At 36.0% G+C, this 18,156-nt stretch overlaps 1 pseudogene; it reads right to left on the minus strand.

The window, feature by feature from the left end:
• Positions 1–1,557: 1,557 nt before the first annotated feature.
• LOC132693100 (putative ATP-dependent RNA helicase DDX43 pseudogene) lies at positions 1,558–16,602 on the minus strand (annotated as a pseudogene).
• Positions 16,603–18,156: the final 1,554 nt, after the last annotated feature.

Consider the following 18,156-nt stretch of genomic DNA (forward strand, 5'->3'; position numbering starts at 1 on the left):
ATTTTCCATTTGCGATTCTTGTTAAATTATTTCACTAAAAATATTCTAGAACCTGGGTTTGATATCTTATTTTGCCTCATGCAAGATTTCCTCAACTTCGAGGAAATTTACACACTCCAGAATTTTCAATTATGGCCTGACCCAGCCAATTTCTAGCAAAGAATGGGGGGAAATTTATCTCTATAATCCCAAAATAGCTTCTAAATGCAGTTTTCCTGGACTATGTAAATGATATCTCCATACTTCCATTTGCTCCTGCCAAAATCTCTGGAAATATCTTTGACTTTCTTTTATATCCTCACAAACAACCCATCAGGACATCCTTCCAGGCCTGCCTTCATAATATTTCCATACTATTGTTATGTAGATGAATGTTCTTATCCTTAGGGGCGATACACTGAAGTATTTAGGAATGGCATTTGTGTTTTTCTGTAAAATACTTTTTTTTTTTTTTTTAATATATGAAATTTACTGTCAAATTGGTTTCCATACAACACCCAGTGCTCATCCCAAAAGGTGCCCTCCTCAATACCCATCACCCACCCTGCCCTCCCTCCCACCCTGCCCTCCCTCCCACCCCCCATCAACCCTCAGTTTGTTCTCAGTTTTTAACAGTCTCTAATGCTTTGGCTCTCTCCCACTCTAACCTCTTTTTTTTTTTTTTTTTTTTTTTTTCCTTCCCCTCCCCCATGGGTTTCTGTTATGTTTCTGTAAAATACTTTTAACTGAGTTGGGCTAAAAAAGAAAACAGTTGAATGTGTATAAATGTATACATACATACTTACATATATTCATAAATGGTTGGCTGGATTTATGACCTGGTTTGTCTGACCTTGAAGCCATTATGCTAAATACTTAATACAGAGCTTTCCTGGTTTAGGTGAGATATAATGAGGTTAAGAATTAAAGTAATAGAACTATGACTGGAAAGGAGAGGATTGATTTGTCATTGGAAAATTTTGAAGAATAGTTAGATATGGAAATAAAAGACAAGTTAATGTTAAAGTTGGTCTTAATGTTTTAAATCAGAATAATTATAACATTGTTGGCAGAGATCACAAAAGTGGAAGGATTAAGAGCATGGGGGTGAGGTTGATAATGATTTAAAACATGTTTCTCAAAATATTCATTCCCGATGAAGTGAAATATAAATTACATCAGGGCATTTGGAGAGAAAAGGTGAGATTGAAGAAATGGATGAGAATAGTTTGAGATATATTAATAAGTTATATAAAGAAAGATATAAAATATAAAATCACTATTGCTCAGATAATGTACCTGTGCTTATGTGAAAAGGAAAACCACAAATTTCTTCTCTGAAAGATTATTTGTAAGATGTACGACCTTACAAATGGCATGAATAGAACAAATGATCAATATAGTATTTGTGGTTGATGATGATGCTTTTTGTGAAGAAATATCTATATCCAATATTTAGGACAAAGCTTTACATTTTTTCTCCCAAGAAGTCTAAATTATAGCCATAATTTCTGGGCAATAGATCTGTAGTGATTAGGCTTAAATGTTTTAGATTTACAAAGTTAATGTATTGCTCAGCTACAGTGCTGGGTCATATTCCCTTGGCCATAGGGAGTGAGAATGTACACCAAATGCTGTTTCTACATACACTGGTGTCAATGTGCCCTTCTTAGTCAAATGTGACATACATTCTGGCTCTTGAACTTGCTTGCCCAGTCCATCTGCCATGATGGCAATGTGCCCATTCACAAGATGCTCTGCCAGGTTTATCTGGACAAAGGTGTAGCCAAGGAGAGGCTAGAAAGGGAGTTTGTTTCACATGCAAATGGCCATACAAAGGGGAAAAAAATGTGCCTGGTCTCTGAAGGCTCTACATCTGAATTATGAACACTAAAATCATTTCACACCTCTTGATCAGGATAAATTCTCACCTTCAAAAGGAAGATCCAGTTTGTTCTTCAAAGTGTTAATCCCAGTCTCTTTATTTAAACTGTAGGAACTAACTGCTAACCCTTCAGCACTTCATTTTGGACTTTAAGAGCAGTAAGTCCTTGTAAGAGGACTTACTATAATAACTGTATAATAACATACTATATATAATAACTTACTATAATAATAACTATAATAAAATAAAAGTTATGTAAAATTAGGATTGTTGTAGAAGAGTAACAGAAAACTCAATAATCACAGTCTTCTTGACAGTGGAAGGAAATAGTGTTTAAATTGGGTATTCTACAATCTTTAGCTTGCTCCTTGTGCTATTTATAATTGTATTGGTTCCTCACCTTATTTTTCTATCGTATGAGGTCATAGGGACCCCACCACCATAAATAGGTCACACAATTTCCAATGAAAGAATAACATTCACTTGAGTAATGTTTTACTGAAAAATCTAGTTGTCTGAGAGATAATCACCATTCCCTTTTCTATCAGGAAAAGAGGTTCTTTATGGTATTTGGATATAATAATTATGTAGGTGGCCAGTTACCGGAAATAAGTCATTCTTGCTGGCTTTTCTATGTTTCTATGTTTTCAGTATTACATTCTATAAATTTAGTTGACTAAATAGCTACAGATTTCTGCCAAATTATAGGTTTTACTTATTTAACCACTCTTATTTAACTATTATTTTACTGGTGACTATAAAATTCACCAGAGGCTCTTAGTGCACCATTCAGAACCACAGAAAATGCACCTTCCACATTCTTACTAGCTAGCTTCTTTTCATCTTTCAGAGAACCTCTTCTGACTTAAATGGCTTCTTTTATTATATTATTATATCTTACTGATTTTCTTCAGAGCACTAATTATTATTCAAGCATATATTCATTTGTTTATTTACTTGTTAATTATATCTCTTGCAATAGATTTTAGCTTCCATATCTAGGGTTGATACCTATTTTAATTCACCAGTTTATATGCAGCATCTAACCCAGTGTCTTATGCTCAATAATTATTTCAAATGAATACACATATGAATAAATATGATCTTATATTAAGAAACGTTAATGAGTCTTCTGTCTTTCATTGTTCAAAATTGCTGTATTACTTCAGGATTCTTAGTTGCAGACAACAAAGTCCACTCTAGCTGACTTATGCAAAAGAGCCCTTATTATAGCCTCTTACTAACTCAAAGAACTTTGGAAAAGTCCGGGGGAACTGAACTTGATGCTAAACAGTCAAAATGACCCAACTAGAAGATAAGCCTAACACTATCACCAGAGATGTCACTGATGCTACCATCTGCTGTTTGACAGTCATGAAAACCAAATGTTCATACATTCACATAGCAGAATCTTCTTAACAGGCCTTAATAAAAGGCCTCCAAGACAATTCTCATAAAAAGAAACAACTAGCCTTTGTCCCAGATGTTTATTCTTGCCTTCCTTCTCTCATATATGTGTATCTATTTGGTGGAAGACAGTCTCATTGGAATCCTGACACATTGAAATCTAATAAATATGGTATTTATTTATTTTTGTAGACTCTAGTTTAAAGGAAGGTATGCTATTAGAGAGACAACATAGGTTGAGGAAGCCAATCTACAATATTTTCCACAATCTCTGTGTTTTGGTACAGAAGAGAAGAGGGTGTAATGCAATCAGAGAAGGGGAAGAAAGCCAATGCAGCTGAGGCACACTAGGGTGACTGAATACGTACACCTTCTCACTAAATTCTCACCACCGTCCTGTAAATCAGGCAATCAACTATTTAAACCCACTTATTTGACTCTAGAACTGAATACCTAAAAATTTACCTATATTTCTTTTATTGTTACCACTGACTTGAACAACATGAACACTTAGCAATTATTTCCATGTTATATAAAAATGTAGAGACAAATAAATGTCTCGGGACATTAATAACTTAAAAAAAATTCCAATAGTAGAACTCTTTTCCAGGCCCTTAGTTGTCCTTTATTTTAGGATCTAAATTTTTAAATCCCCATTATTATCCATTTGTAACCCCTGAGTAGTCTCACGTGATTCCAGAAAATGAGCTGTCAATGTTAGTTCGTCTTGTGGGAAATGGTCCAAAAGTATCCTGTTGGTCTACTTAAACTCAGTCATGCATAATTTACTGGATAATCACTGGTGTCCTAATCAATATCTCTATCTACCTACTCACTAATCCAGTTCAAGAACTATGTGATTTAACATGCAACAGACTCAAGACTAGCCCTTGGCAAAATTGAAATCTGTCTGTGGTACCTTCACTTTTCTCTTTACCAACTATCTTCCCCAAACTCAGACTATTGTTCTTATATAACTTAAAGAAAAGAAAAAAAAAGGACTTCAAAGGGATTTTTTTCAAGTCCTCTCTCTCAAAGTGAGGAAATCAAGGCTTAGAAAGAGTAAGTAACTGGCTTAAGGCCCTTAAATTAAACAATGACAAGGTCAAAGCTAAAACCTAATTTAGGGCCTTCTGATTCCACATTCCATAACACTGCTGATGGTCCTACTCTAAAATGTTCCTAGGATTGTCTGTGAATCCTGGCTGGCTTCATGATACAAGTTACTAGTTAAAAAAAAAAAAAAAAAACACTCTGCCAGTGGGGTGATAGGATAAGTAAATTTCTATCCATTCCATTCAGTTCCAGCTAAAGAAATACACATTTGTCTTTAAGCAGCCAGGAATACTAAAAAAAATCACTGAGTTTCTAGTCTAGTTCTGGAACTAACCAGCTCTTATCTTGGGCAAGTAATTTCATCTCTCTGGGCCTTAAAAGCAAATTATTTATAAAACAAGATGTTGTAATTGATGGCCTCTAAATTCTCTCCCAGCTTAAGAAATTCACGAAACAGTAGCCTGCTGCTGTATTCACTACAAATGTGACCTCAGGCCAATGATGGCAAATTCACATGTTAGGTACAACAGCCATTTATCCCATACTATCCCAAGACAGTATTAGTTAATGCCTGTCGTATCCATGTAATCAAACACTTTCACTCTCAAAATTACTTTGGTTTTAAAGACAAATTTAATCACTTTATACATACATGTAGGAAAGATCAATGCTGGGTCAGACTGAAATACTTACATATCAGTCAGAGTACTGATAATAATAACAACGATTTCTTTTTTTTTAATTTTTAATGTTTATTCCATTTTTGAGAGAGAGAGAGAGAGAGCGCGTGAGCAGGGGAGGGGCAGATAGAGAGAGGGACACAGAATCCAAAGCAGGCTCCAGCCTTTGAGCTGTCAGCACAGAGCCCAATGAGGGGCTTAAACTCACAAACCAGGAGATCATGACCTGAGCCGAAGTGGGATGCTTAACCGACTGAGCTACCTAGGTGCTCCTAACAACAATTTCTACACTTACAAGAACAAGCATGATGTCTTGGAAACTTTTTCTACATTATTTCATGTTATTGCTAAGAGGATGATCTCTTGAGTCAGATTGCTGGATTGACTTACTAACTACCTAAGTTACCAAAAATCTGTTTCCTTACCTAAATAAATACAGACAGTGACAGAGAAGAGGTCTTGTTATAGGATCTAAATTAGAAATTCAGAGCAAGCGCTTCAAATAGTGCTGGTAAATAGAACTTATCAATATACATTAGGTATTATTATTCCCAAACAAATATATGAGGCAGATCACACCAGACCTATTTTTACAGACTCTCATCTAAGCTTTCTGAAAGGTTTAAAATCTTACCTAAGAGGTGACATATTTTCCTTTATTCAACTTTCTAATGAGCTCGGCTCTTTCTTCTCATGGGCTTATAGATTACACCCTCATTGCCTCAATCATTCTTTCTGTCATTTTCCAAATGGCTGCCTCCATTACAATTTAGAGTCTCAGTTTAAATGCCCCTTCTTCAGAGAAGTACTTTCTGATCCATCAATACCAACTGAGCTACAAAACCCAAGTCCTATTACTTTCTGTTACATTGCTCTATTCTTCTTTTTCACAGCATGGATCTCAATGTTCAGTTATTTTATTTGATAGGTTGCCAGTTGGTACACATTTTCTCCACTAGACTAGACACTCAAGAAAGTCGAGAGTCTAGTCAATCTTTTTCATTATGGTATACCAAATATTAAAACACAGTACCTGGAGCATAATAAGCATTTTAATAGTTTTTTTAATTTAATGCTTATTTATTTTTAAGAGAGAGCGAGAGAGAGGAGCAGAGAGGAGAGAGAGAATCCCAAGCAGGCTCTGTGCTGTCAGTGCAGAGTCCAACACAGGGTTCGATCTCACAAACTGTGAGATCATGACCTGAGCTGAAATCAAGAGTCGGACGCCTAACTCACTGAGCCACCCATGTGCCCCAGCACTTTAATGAATTTTTAAAAGGAGTTTGGGTGTGCGTTTGTTCAGTGAATAGACAAATTGTAAGTGCCTAATTCAGGATTTACATCTACATCTACTCATCTCACGTTCTGTCCACACTATGCAACATGCTTTGGCAGCTCCTTCCACATACCGCACCTCTATGTTAGTTGATTAACTCAGGAAATCTTGTGGGAACATTAGAAAACCACTAGAAATAAGCTTGCTACTAGATTCCTTAAAACACAATTCCTGGGGTGCCTGAGTGGCTCAGTTAGTCCTCTGACTCTTGTTTCGGCTCAGGTCATCAACTCACAGTTTGTGTGTTCGAGCCCCATGTCAAGCTCTGTACTGACAGTGTGGAATCTGCTTGGGATTCTCTGTCTCCCTCTCTCTCTGCCCCTCCCCTGCTCACTCTCTGTCTCTCTGTCTCTCTCTCTCTCTCTCTCTCTCTCTCTCAATAAATAATAAACATTTAAAAAAAAACCACACAATTCCTAGTTAATCCTCTAGTCTGTCTACAGATAGGACAAGAAATAGTTGTATTAGTTTTAGCCTCGTGAAGATACCATTTTGTAGCTCAGTATCAGTTAAATAATTTCTAGCCCAGGAGAATTATTCATCCATTTATAAAGATGTGTCTTCTTGGGATTCAATTTTCCACTATATATATAGCTAATATGGTTAGGAAAAGAAAATGATTTAGAGGCAAAGAAAGAACTAAGAAATAAGAACAAAAGGAAATTCTGCAAAGGTGGGTATTTATCACAAGTATCTGGGAATAAATGAAAGAAATTAATTTTTACTAAATCTTACTTGAGATTTTACATCTGTGCAAATGATATTATGAATTATAATTTTCCTTTGTTTTATTCTGATTTGTTTAGGTTAGGTTAAGAGATAATGTCTGTATTAATATTGCATTGATATAATTCAAGAATCATTACTATATGAAAGATAAAATGAACTAAGGCAATTATATCTGAATAAACAATATTTAATGACCAAAAATAAATAACATGTGAGATGGTCATGATTTTACCTCTTTTTAGCAAAAGTTACTTTTGTTCCTTTATTTTTTTAGTAGGCAGTTGGCAACCTAGTTTCATGGTCTCCCAGGGACTGGGTTCTTTAAATAAAGATTAAATTAGATACCGCAGCTGATTCCAGTGTTTAAGAAAATTTATCTCTACATTTTCCCTAATTTTCTACATCATACTTAGTTTAGATCTTAGCATCTTTAATGCTGTACATTTTATATTTTAAACAGATAATTGAATAAAATTGCAACTAAGAATTAATTAACTCTTTGAAATGATCTCTCTCCTTCCTGTTCTTCCATGAATCATACACTGGAAGAAACATCCTTTGCAGGATGGGAAGATGAGCAGGAGAGACTGTTCAGTCAGTTTTCCCATTAACAGACAGGCCAGTTGAAATTACTTCCCAGACTTGATTTGGCCTGCAGCCAGATGGTTGATACTGTTAATAGAGAAAACATCTGTTTACCCTAATGTGTTAGTTTACTGTGCTTGGAGGCCATCAACATGAGCTGCTGTGCACAGGTCTTATGAAAGGAGTGAATAATTTTTTTTTCATTTGGAAGTCAATAACACATAGAGGAATCTTGTTTTATAGTCCCCATATTAGGCCGTGCTCAGACCCTGAAGATAAAGAATTACCGATAAACCCGGGACTCCACAGTTTGCTCATTAATTCCAAATAAGTATTTCCCCTCTTTCAGTCCTGAGTGAAATCAGAAGATATTCTTATGCAATTAAGATAAAGCAATTAATAAGAAAAACATAGACATTACACATGATTAATCAGCAAATTCAACAAAATCACCTATTATTTAGTTTTTCTGTAATTGCATTAGAACAGCAGCCTGGACTTTTTTTGCATCTAAAACAGAAATGCCTAATTTAAATATTTACAGAGGCCTCCTTAAACTCACTGATGGTACCAGTAAGTCATCACTGTGCATTGATGCCTCATTGCCAACTATATAAATGTGTGAGAAAAAAAGACAAGGAATTAAAGTATCTCTTCAAAAATTTGGAAATACCGTGTTCCAAGAAGTTCTTACGAAGGTCACAATGTGACCAAACTCCTGCAGTATCTTAGGTAATTATGCAAACCTTCATAAATAATTATTAGTTATTGAAGTACAAGGAAAACAAGTTTGAGCTTATATGGAGAAGGTCATCACTTAAATGTAGACTGTCTCATTGCTTTGTGGGATAGGCTAATGAAAAATGTACTTGCTCACCACAGCAAGAATCAGGGCATGAACTAAAGCCATAAAACTTTTATGGAACCTGTCCACAGATACCACATTGCTTTCTTTGCCTTTCCTCTTTGCAGTACACTTGATAGGAAAAAGCTAAGTGCGGTACCAACATTTCAAAAGGATTGCTCAAACTTCAGTTATTTTGCTTTGGAGCTGAAGCAAAGAGTCCTTCTGACGGTTTTACTGACTGCAGGTTTGGTGGGAGGTAAAGCCACGCTTCATGTAGTGTTGCAAGCATGAAGTATAAATCAGGTTTCATAAATATGCCCATTTGGTGTACTCAATTGACTGTAAAATAATTATGCTCTGCTGTGTAATTGTTGTGCTGTGGAAGAAAGCAGGACTTCTAAACATTTAACGGAAAATGATTATGCGACCTGAATTAAGGCTGTATTTTCTCCCACCATCTTGTGGATAGCAACAAAAGCATTTTGTAACAACTTCATCCAAAATCTACAGGATGCAAGGCTACCTAGGTATTAGTTGTTGTTTTTCTTTGTGTCTTTTAATAATTGTTTCTGGGTATCTATTTGTCCTCTTGTCCTATAATTTTAGATCCAGGACATAACTGTAGCACATTTTAGTGAAAGTATCAGAAATTTCTTTTACTTTAGCAGCATTTTACTGACCAACCAAAGGGTGAGATGCAAGGTAAGGGGAGAAAATATTTAGAGAAGCTAAAATATTTTGTTTACTCCTATTGTTCTGCTTTAAAAAAAAAAAAAAAAAAAAAAACACCTTACACTGGAAACCTGGCAGTTTATGTTTCAAAGTTTATGTTTCACCTGGGAAACTCTGGACATATTAACAGTACAAACATTTCACATACACCTTGAAATGTAGGTCCAATGATATGGGTAGCATCCATTCACCATTCATGGAATAGACTAACAGAACTATTTAGGCTCTGTGCCCTTTGTTATGTCTATCGAACTAAGGAAAAAAAAATTATATTAGAAAGTAAGTGAGGGTTTTCAATTGTAAAATATTCAGCTCTGTGCTCTTCTCTGTTTATAAGATCAATAAGTACCCGTTGTATAAAACATACGGCAAGTTACCCACAGTCTTATTGTTAATACTTCTATTTGCCAAATGTACACTTAAATATGAAAATATTTTTCCCGTGTCAAATCGTCAAGTTCTGAACATGTGCCAGTCAGTATGTGGTCGTGTTTCTCAGTACACTGAGCAATGGTCTGGAAGTGAACCAGGGGGTAGCATGTCCTAGTTTATAAATGCTATAGTCTGGGTGTATTAAAGTCCCTTTAGAAACATTATTTCATTCTTTGGCCTTTCATACCTAAATTTGCTATATGTTTTTATATTTTTCACATGAATCTAGAATCATGAATCATTTTTCACATGAATCTAGAAGTAAACTAGGAAAATAGCAACGTGTGACCTCTTCTGTCCATCACTGTTAGTTTCCTTTTTTTAAAAAAAATAGGATTCTCCCCAGCTTAAGTTTATCAATTCTATTTTGTGATCTGTATTACAACATGTTACCAGTTGCAACCAATCTAATATACAAATCTCAGGGCTTTCACATTTATCTGTTCCATATACGGAAAACCTATTTCATAATCTTTTTCTTATTGACCTTAAATTTTGCAGTAGCTGAGGAACTTTGGCATGTCTAGGGTGAAGCCAGTATTGTCATGTCTAGGTTTCTTCAAAGACCATCACAATCTATGGGATGGTACTTTGAAGTTTATCATTTTTCTAGTCGGCCTTTGAGTCTTCAGGGGCCAAGCGGTTAATATTTCTTTAATCCGGAGCCAAAATGACTTCCTGCTCCAGTGCTGGCCTCAATTATGGTGCTAAAAAATTATCTTCTCTTAATTAAAGGAATCACAGTGCTGTCTTAGAGCACAGAACATTACTTTTCAAGGGGGGATGACCATCTTCAGGTAGACATAAAATACTTTGTTTTTATATCATTTCTGGCCAGATTTTTGAAATAAGGATAATTTCTGGGCATTTAATATGTAAATAACATAGTAAATATCTAGAAATAATCTAATTAAAAAGACAGAGGCTAAAGATTCAAAAGAGGATGGAGTCAACATATCAGTTCTAAAAGTAATAATTTACTTAAATTGTGCATTTTTCTGGAAAAAGAAGATAACACTAGACTATATTTCAGGAAAGTTGATTAGAATTACTTGCTGATAATGCAACATTGCTCCCTCATGTAGACATCATTCAAAAATTTATAGAATGCTTACAATATGCAAAGTATTATCTGGTTGAATGACTAATTTTCCTCATATATTATTCCCTTAGGTGAAATACTTGTCTTTGGAGGCAACTTCATTCTTATAATCTCAATTCTTCAGAAAAGTTCTATTAAGTGTATTCAGTATTTCTGTTAGAGCAGCACTCTCCAATGAAATTTCTGTGATAATAGAAATGCTCTATAATCTATGCTGTTTCATATAGTAACTATTGGCACATGTAGCTATTATGCATTTGAAATGTGGTTAGTACAACTAAAGAACAGAATGCTTACTTTTGTTAATTATAATTTAAATTTAAATAGTCACATGTAGCTAGTACTGTACTGAATAGTGCAGACATCCATACAAATTCTCAACATATCATGCAGGCATGATCATTAAGAAAAGTCGATAAAAATATTTTTGTGTGTGCCTACAAGAGATCCATTTTAGACCTAAAGACACCTGCAGATTGAAAGTGAGAGGATGGAGAAACATGCATCATGCAAATGAACAGCAAAAGAAAACCAGAGTAGCAATACTTGACATTGGACAAAATAGACTTTAAAACAAAGACTGTAACAAGAGACAAAAGAAGGGTACTATATAATAATAAAGGGGACAATCCAACAAGAAAATACAGCAAGTGTAAATATTTATGCACCCAACATAGAAGCACCCAAATACATAAACCAGTTAATAACAAACATAAAGGTACTAACAGATAATAAATAATAATAGGGGACTTTAACACTCTACTTACATCAATGGACAGATGAACTAAACAGAACATTAACAAGGAAGCAATGGCTTTGAATGACACACTGGAACAGATGGGTTTAACAGATACATTCAGAACATTCCATCCTGAAACAGCAAAATACACATTCTTTTCAAGTGGATATGGAACATTCTCCAGAATAGATCACATACTAGTCCACAAAACAAACTTTGACGAATTCAAGTAAATCAAAATCATACCATGCATATTTTCTGACCACAACATTATGAAACTAGAAGTCAACCACAAGGACAATTCTGAAAAAAACTACAAATACATGGAGCTTAAATAACATGCTACTAAACGATGAATGGGTCAACCAGGAATAAAGGAAGAAATGAAAAAGTACATGGAAACAAATGAAAATGAAAACAAAATAGTCTAAAACCTCTGAGATGCAACAAAAGTGGTTCTAAGAAGGAAGTTTATAGGAATACAGACCTACTCAAGAATCAAGAACAATCTCAAATAAACAATCTAAACTTATACCTAAAGGACCTAGAGAAAGAACAACAAACAAAACCTAACACCAGTAGAAGGAAGGAAATAATAAAGATTAGAGTAGAAATAAATGATATAGAAACTAAAAAATAATAGAACAGGTCAATGAAACCAGGAGCTGGTTCTTTGAAAAAAATCAACAAAATTGATATATCTTTACCCAGACTTATCAAGATGAAAAGAAAAATGACTCAAACAAAATAAAAGAGAGGAGAAATGACAACCAACATCATATTATAAGACAATTATAAGACAATAATATGAACTATGTCAACAGATTGGACAACCTACAAGAAACAGATAAATTATTAGAAACATATAAACTACCAAAACAGAAACAGGAAGAAATAGATAATTTGAACAGACTGATTACCAGCCAAGGAGACTGAATCAGTAATCAAAAAACTCACAACAAACAAAAGTCCTGGCCCAGATGGCTTCACAGGCAAATTCTACCAAACACTTAAAGAAGAGTTAATAACTTTTCTTCTCAAACTATTGCAAAACATAGAAAAGAAAGGAAAACTTCCAAATCCATTCTATGAGGCCAATGTTACCCCAATACCAAAACCAGATAAAGACACCACTAAAAAAGAAACTACAGGCCAATATCCCTGATGAACATAGATTTGAAAATTCTCAATAAAATACTAGCAAATCAAATTTTACAATACATTAAAAAAATTATCATCACGATCAAGTGGGATTTATTCCTGGGTTTCAAGGGTGGTTCCACATCCACAAATCAATCAATGCAATACATCACATCAGTAAGAGGAAGGATAAGGACCACATAATCATTTCAATAGATGCAGAAAAAGCATTTTATGAAGTACAATATCCATTCATAATAAAAACCCTCAACAAAACAGGGTTAGAAGGAACTTACTTCAACATAATAAAGCCCATCTATGAAAAACCAACGGTTAACATCATCCTTAATGAAGAAAATCTGAGAGCTTTCCCCTAAGTTCAGGAACAAGACCAGGATGACCAGGATGACCAACATAGTACTAGAAGTACCAGCCACAGCCATCAGACAACAAAAAGAAATAAAAGGAATTCAAATCAGTAAGGAAAAAGTAAAACTTTCACAATTTGCAGATGACATAATACTGCATATAAACAACAAAGACTCCACCAAAAAACTGCTGGAACTGATAAACAAACTCAGTAAAGTTGCAGAATACAAAATCAATGCACAGAAATCTGTTGCATTTCTATACACTAATAATGAAGCAGCAGAAAGAGAAATTAAGGAAACAACCCACATTTACAATTGTACTCAAAATAACAAAATTAACAAAATATCTAGGAATAAACCTAACCAAAGATGTGAAAGATCTGTACTTTGAAAACTATAAAACACTGATGAAAGAAATTCAAGACAACACAAAGAAATGCAAAGATATTCCATGCTCACGGATTGAAAGAACAAATATTGTTAAAATGTCTATACTACCCAAAGCAATGTACATATTTAATGTAATCCCTATCAAAATACCAACAGCATTTTTCACGGAGCTAGAACAAAAAACCCTAAAATACGCGTGGAACTGCAAAAGACTCTGAATAGACAAAGTGATCTTAAAAAACAAAAAAAAGAAAAGAAAAACTGGAGGCATCACAGTTCTGGACTTTGAGTTATATTACAAACCTGTAGTAATCAAAATAGAGTACTGGCATAAAAATAGGCATATGGATCAATATAATAGAATAGAACATCCAGAAAGAAACCTCCAATTATTTGGTCAATAATCTTTGACAAAGTAGGAAAGAATATCCAATGGGAAAATGCAGTATCTTAAACAAATGGTATTGAGAACAATGGACGGCTACATGCAAAAGAATGAAATTAGACCACTTTCTTACACCATACGCAAAATAAACCCAAATGGATTAAAGACCTAAATGTGAGAAAGGAACCCATAAAAATCCTAGAAGAGAACACAGAGTAACTTCTTTGACATCAGCCATAGCAACCTCTTTCTAAATATGTCTCCCAAGTAGGGAAACAAAAACGAAAAGCGAATTCTGGAACTACATCAAAGAAAAACGCTTCTGCAGAGCAAAGGAAACAATCAACAAAGGTAAAAGGCAACCTACAGAATGGGAGAAGATATGCTCAAGTGACATATCTAGTAAAGGGTTAGTATCAAAAATATATAAAGAACTTATAAAACTCAACATCCCTCCAAAAACTAATCCAAGTAAAAAATAGACAAACAACATGAACAGATATTTCTCAAAGAAGATACCCAGAATATTAACTCACCAGCAATCCTCCAGTCATTTCTAGTGATGAGGGTAATGGATGTTAAGTCCTCCCCGCTCTTTCAGTGCACCCTACTCTATGTACACATTCTTTGATGTTCCAGGGAAATCATAATTATAGACATGTGTGATATCATGGACATTGAGACCTCAAGATGTCAAATCTGAAGCAATCAATATTCTTACTCTACCTGTTTTAAACTTTTCTAATGTTCTCTCTTGGCCATCTGTTTTCTGTCGCCGTGAAGGGACTCCCACCAATCCATGTCGCAGAATTGGGTCACTTGATGAGCAAACTTTTCTGCTCACAAACATTATGACTTTGTCCTTGGGAGACAAGTTTTCTAAAAACGCTTGGATATGAGCTCATTTCTCTTCTTCTGTGGTGACAATTATGTTTTGTTTCATGGTACTTACAGCAACAAGATCCAAAGTACCAACATATACAATCATTGGCTCTTTCAAATAAAATTGTGCAAGTCCATGGACAGCATATGTCCACGTTGCACTTGTCATAATAGTCTGCCTGTCTGGGTGCACATCTAATAAAATCGTTATTATCTGGGGTCAAATCCCATGTCTAGCTTCTTGTCGACTTCATCTAATACCAAGTAGGTTATGCTTCTGAGATTGAAACAGTTACTCATTTGTAAATCATTCAGTCTTCCAGGAGTTACAATAATATCTACTCCTTTTTTCAGTTATTGTATTTTTCCATTTCTATCTCCACCACCATATATACAAACACTTTTAAGGCCTTTATATGAATACATAGAACATTCTGCTTCTACGTGAAGACCTAATTACCTAGTGGGTGTAAGAACTAACATTCTGGGTCCGTTCTTTTTTTTCTCTAATTATGGGCTGTAAATCAAGATGGATAATCCAGGCACTAAGTAGGACAACGTCTTCCCTGTTCCAGTTTGGGCTACTCCTATAAGATCTTTTCCTTGTAGAACTATTGGCCATGCCTGCATTGAAAAACATCCTCAAATTTACAAGTAGGACTGGGTATATGACACTTCTGACCATCTTTCAAGTCATCACACATTATATCAAAATTTTCTTTCCTCCAAGTGTCTACTTGCACTTGGACGCTGAACTTGTTGTTTCTGACTCCATGTAAAGTTTTTCTTAACTGGAGGTAAATCTTCCCATTCCCTCCCTGCATTTCAAAGCATTTTCTCCAATTTGATCCCAATCAGTGAATAGCTGATTCTCTGTAACATTACTATCTGTCCTTACATGTCTTCGCACAGAAGGTTGGAATGCAACAATATCAATTCTGGGCTTTGCATTGTAATTTTAGTGTTTTGTTTTGTTTTGTTTTTTTAAGAAAATTATCTGTCACTGTTTTGGCTTCTTCTTCATTGCCTTGCTGCCAAAAATTTTGACCTGTGCATGGAGATAATCTTTGATTATCTGTATTTTCCTGTTTGTTGTACTTTGGAGGTCTTTTTTTTTTTTTTTTTAAGAGGCTTTTTTTTTTTTTTTAATTTTTAATGTTCATTTACTTTTGAGAGAAAGAGAGACAGAGAGCGGCGCGTGGGTGGCTCAGTCAGTTGAGCATCCGATTTCGGCTCAGGTCATGATCTCAGGGTTTGTGGGTTCAAGTCCCATGTCAAGCTCTGTGCTGACAGCTCAGAGCCTGGAGCCTGCTTAGGATTCTTTCTCTCCCTCTCCCTCTCTGCCCCTCCGCTACTTGCTCTCTCTCTCTCTCTCTCAAAAATAAATAAACTTTAAAAAAAGAGAGAGGGAGAGACAGAGCGCAAGCAGGATGGGGGCAGAGAGTGGGGGAGGCACAGAATCTGAAGCGGGCTCCAGGCTCTGAGCTGTCAGCACAGAGCCCAGTGCGGGGCAGGAACTCACGAACTCATGAACTGTGAGATCACGACCTCAGCTGAAGTAAGAGCTTCACCGGAGCCACCAAGGCACCCCTGGAGGTCTCTGATTTTCGACGCGCCACGACCAATGACAGCGCTGACCCACACGTGCTTCAATCCAAGGCGGAGCGGCGGTTCGCAGGGGTTCCTCTAGCCGCCACCTCTGTCGCCCCTAGGGGCACCCCAGACCTCATCAGTTTGGATCCTCCGCAGGCCTCCTTTCCGGAGCCCGGGACACCGCCAAGCTTGGACCAGAAGCAACGACCCAGGAGGAGGCGGTGGCGCCTACTTTTTGCCTTGACCTGAACCTGATACCCGAGCAAGATCCGGCTCCTCCGATGTCGCTCCCCTCGACTCTGCAACGCTCCACCGAGTCGTGGCGGGTACATCCCAGCAGGAGCTGCTGACGGAGCCCGCTCGATGCTCTGTCAGATAACATTTTGATTCAGAAACCCTGACGACTCATTCATTATGCTTGGGTGAATTTTCATAACATAAAGAGAGATTTACTTGTGGCAAAATTTAAACTATATATGCTTAAGAGAAACTGTGCCTGAGAGAGACTGACACATGGCTTATCAATGCAAAAAGTCAGTTTTTAATTGTTCTCCTCCACCTTTATTGAACATCAGATACAACCTCAGGGTCTTTGCACTGACTGTTTGCTACACTTTTATCTCCTTACCTCCTTCAAGTCTGCACCAATATTACCTTCTGAGTGAGGTCAACTCTAACCACCTTTTCAAGAGCTAATCTCACTCGTCCCTCAAAATTTCCAAATTCCCATATCCTGCTCCATTTTTCTCCACAATATTTATTCCTTTCGAACATACTATAAAATTGATTCAATTTATTCATCTGCTATTTTATTTTTGTGTCCTCTAAATAACCTCTAAATGAGATTCGTAAAAGCAAATAATCTGGGTCATTTTTTTTCTCACTGATGTATCACCAGCTCCAGGACATAACCAGGCAATTTGTAGCCCTTAATAAATATTAGCTACTGTCCAAAAGACTTACTGAATTGTCTAATTCACTGATTGGGGGTATTGAACTTTTCTATAAAGGAACATAAAGTATATATCTTTACAGGATATACAGACTTTACAGGATGCATAGGCTTTCTGTTGCAAATTCTCCAAAAAATGTAAAAGCTTTCTTAGCTGGCAGACCATATAAAAACAGACTGTGGGTCAGATTTAGACCATGGGCCGTAATTTGCCAAACTTCGGCCCAATTCGATGTAGAGACGCAACAGAAAAGGACCCACAAGATGATTAGCCCTAGAATTGTTTGTATTTGATATTGTGAACATTTTTGTGATTATATGTGTTGTGCCAACTTCCTTTAACTAAAAACGAAATACTATTGTGGCAAATTCAGTCAGAATGGCTGGAAAGCAATCTAACTTGGCAACCTGTATCCTTTTCATTCCCCAGTCCACCAGAAAATTGTTATTCTGTCTCTTATAAAACATTACTATTAAAGTAGTGTTTAGTCCTTAGCTTTTTTTTTTTATAAATTTTTTTTTTAACGTTTTATTTATTTTTGAGACAGAGAGAGACAGAGCATGAACAGGGGAGGGGCAGAGAGAGAGGGAGACACAGAATCGGAAGCAGGCTCCAGGCTCTGAGCCATCAGCCCAGAGCCCAACACGAGGCTCGAACTCACGGACCGCGAGATTGTGACCTGAGCTGAAGTCGGACACTTAACCGACTGAGCCACCCAGGCGCCCCTAGTCCTTAGCTTTTTAATAGATCATGAACCCCACTTAAGAAACCAATAAAGGTTATGAACATTTTTCTCACCACACGTATGCATATACCCATAATTTTGCATACTGATTTTAAGAGTTTATGAATTAAGCCCTTTTCTTAAGAATCTCTTCTCTTTTTAGATTTGTTGTCTCTGTGGCTCATAGTTGCTTTGTGTATTTAAAAGAA

This window comes from Panthera onca, chromosome B1 (assembly GCF_046562875.1).
Source record: "Panthera onca isolate mPanOnc1 chromosome B1, mPanOnc1 haplotype 2, whole genome shotgun sequence".
Classification (NCBI taxonomy): Eukaryota; Metazoa; Chordata; class Mammalia; order Carnivora; family Felidae; genus Panthera; species Panthera onca.